This window comes from Vombatus ursinus, unplaced genomic scaffold, assembly GCF_900497805.2.
Source record: "Vombatus ursinus unplaced genomic scaffold, bare-nosed wombat genome assembly UNPS02014825.1, whole genome shotgun sequence".
Taxonomy (NCBI): domain Eukaryota; kingdom Metazoa; phylum Chordata; class Mammalia; order Diprotodontia; family Vombatidae; genus Vombatus; species Vombatus ursinus.
The window spans coordinates 8,543,994-8,547,541 of record NW_020954603.1 but is presented as its reverse complement, the minus strand read 5'-3'; positions in this window follow the sequence as shown (position 1 = coordinate 8,547,541).

The window sequence follows — 3,548 nt, the reverse complement described above, 5'->3', positions numbered from 1 at the left end:
AAGAACAAGATAATGTGAGAATGGGAGCTGGGAGGAAAGGTTTGTAGAGACTAAAGGAAGAAAAACCAAAAAGGTAGCTAGCCGGTTCAGAGTTCTACAGCATGGCCCTATTCTTAAGACCAGAAACAGTTGCAGTTTCCTGAGGTCCTTGTAGGAGGTTTTCACACACCCAAAATGGCAGAAGGTACCAAAGGCCATCCAGTGGTTTGCCATTTCCTTCTTCAGCTCCTTTTACAAATGAGGAAACTGAGGCAAACGGGGTTAAGTGACTCACCAGAGAGCAATATCTTCATTTCATTCACCCAGTCCTCATATGGTATTATCAAGGTCTTTTGTCATCTTAGTTGCCCTGTTCTAGACATTCCCCAGATTTTTAAAGTCCTTTCTGAAATATGACACCTTAAATTGAACACAACATCCTCAATGTTCTACCTGTGCAGAGTAATGTCGGACAATTGCCCCCATTATCCACCTGTGTTTACTATAGAGCCATCTCACCTGAGCTCTGCGTTGTTGGAGGCCTTTAGACACCAATACACCTGATGCTGTTTTGTTTGGTGGAAAAGCTTGGTGTTAAGCCCCATAAATGGGATTTTGAGAGGAGTTAAATTTCCTGGATGTTAAACCGTGGTTACTTCATTTTTTCCTCATAGATTTGTCAATGAGTCTGGCCCAATGGGAAGACACAAGGGACAAGCAAACCCTTGCAGAAAACAAAGTGGAAGCCATAGATGCTGATCTCAATTGCACATGTACGGGTGACTGTCCTCTAGTGTGAGGCCATGCCAACATCCCCAAAAAGCATTCTGACTACAAAGGGAATAGCAGATGTTCAGAAAAGAATTTTTAAAATATGCTTGAAAAGTCATAAAAGTTGGTGCATTTCTATAGAAACTAATGCATTGTGTATAGTCATTGTTAATAAATGTATTGCTAATTAAATGTGCATTCATAAGTCCTTTGCTCCTTATCAATAACACAATAACATGAGAAAATCCAGCAATTCTGCGTCTTGCTCTTCAAATGTACAATCCCATCCATCTCTCATGATGAAAGATGAAAGCAAATAGAACCTCAGTTAGCTTTAATAATGCCTTATACAAAGTTGTTCCTGTTTAGTCAAATGAAAAACACTAAAATCATGTATTTTCTTTCATGTTTACCAAAAGAAATATCATAGAATTGCTGAGAGTGGGGGGAGTTAATGTGCTTTTTATACCAATAACTCTGGAGCAAATCATAAAGCACAATACAGTATAGAGGTTAAATCTGATTAGTTAGAGGGTGAGAGAGATTATGACATAGGAACAGCTACAGAGCCTGCCTTGGAGTCAAGAGGACCTGAGTTCAAATCCTTCCTCTAACACACACATCCTGTGTAACCATAGACAAGTCATTGCTCAATGTTACGACGTTCTAAGGCTATAAGTTTATGCCAAACTAATGATTGTATCAGTGGAATAAATTTCCCATTTCAGGAGTTACTTATAAGTCATTACAGTCTTGGACCAAAAAATAGTTAAAACAGTAAAAGCAATATTGTAGTAATGATAAATTGTGAAAGATTTAGTTACTCTGATCAAGACAATGAATCAAGAAAATCCAAGAAAATGATCCAAGAAAAATTCAGAAAAATATTCCCATGGTGAAAAATGCTGTCCAGAGAGAGAAGTGTGGAACTCTGAGTACAGATTGAAGCAGACTTTTGTCACTTTCTGTGTGTGTGTGTGTGTGTGTGTGTGTGTGTCTCTCTCTCCCTCTCTCTCTCTGTGTCTCTGTCTGTGTGTGTATGTGTATGTACACCCACACAAATACATATACAGGTTTTTCCCTTTTGTTCTGATTCTTTTTTCACAACATGACTAATGTAGAAATATGATTAACATGATTGTACATGTACCTATATCAGATTGCTTGCTGTCTTGGGGAGGGGGGAGGAAGAAAAATTTGGAACTCAAAATCTTGCAAAAATCAATGTTGAAAACTATCTTTACACGCAATTGGAAAAAATAAAATAGTAAATAAAAATCATGAAAAAATAAAAATATACACACAATGTATATATAAGCATCATTTATACAGAACTTATTGGGTTGTAGGAACCAGATTTTGATCACCAGTTAATAGACATAAAATGAATTTCTGAATGCTGAAGGAAGGGGCCCATGAGTTGGGTTGATTGTCTTAACATTCTTCTCCATGTGTAGGATGGTCAAATAGACCCCGCTCATTTGTAGTTTGAGAAGCCTGGCATACCACCCACTTTGTTCGCAGGGAGTTTACTCAGAGCCTTTATGGAGGGTAGCCCCAGAATTTTCACCTCTGAGTGAAGATTTGATTGTATGTTTTCATGCAGATATATTGATCTATCAGTTTATTTCTAATCATTCTTTCTTTCCTCCTTGGATTCTATGACCCACTTACTATTCCTCATACACCTTTATTCCAGCACCCAACTTTATGCCTCTTCTTTGTCTACCTCCAAAACCTGGAATACTGATGTTCCTTATCTCTGCTTCCTGTCTTCTTCCTTTTTTTTTAAGCAGTCAGGGTTAAGTGACTTGTCCAGGGTTCACAGCTAGTAAGTGAGGCTGGATTTGAATTCAGATCCTCCTGACTGCAGAAGGTGGAACTTTAGCTGAGACCGAACAAACCAAGGAAGCTAAAGAGCAGAGATGAGAAGGAAGAGAGTTCCAGGCATGGAAAATAGCCAGTGAAAACACTAGGAGTTGGGAACAAGAAGGAAGACCATGTCCTTAAATGGCAGAATGCTGTCAGGAGAGTAAAATGTGAGAAGATGGAAAGGGTTTAAAAGCCAAATGGGATTTTATTTTATCCTGGAGGCAATAGGGAGCCCCCAGAGTTTATTGATCAGAGGGGTGATATGGTCAGACCAGTGCTTTGGAAGGTCAACTTGACAGGTGAATGGAAGATGGACAGGAATAGGGAGAAACTAGAGGCAGGGAGACCAACCCACAGCTCATTGAAATAGTGCAGGCATAAGGCAATGAAGACCTATACCAAGATGGTGGCCATGTTAGAAGAGAGAAGGGAGAATATATAAGAGATATGTCCAAGGTAAAATCAACAGGACTTGTTGACAGATTGGACATGGTAGGGGAGGGCAGGTGACAGAGAGGAGTTTAGGATGACCCCTAGGTTTTGAGCCTAGGTGACCAGGAGGATGGTGATACCCTGCCCTGCACAGTAACAAGGAAATTAGGAGGAGGGAAGGGTTGTGTGTGCAGATGGGGTGGGTGGAAGATAATGATTTCAGTTCTGCACATGCTGAGTTTAAGATGCCTACAGGACATCCAGTTTGAGATGTCCAATAGGCACTTGCAAACGTGAGTCTGTAGGTTAGTAAAGAGGTTAAGGCTGGATAAGACCATCTCCAGGTGTCCTGATCTAAATCAGGCTACAGGACCCAAATGGCTCTAGAGGAGAAAGTGAGGCTGGTGACTTTGCGTAGCCCTCCTTAACTTAAATCCAATTCACTTACAAATCATGGCATCATCTCCCTGATGTCATGGTCCTCTTTGAGAATG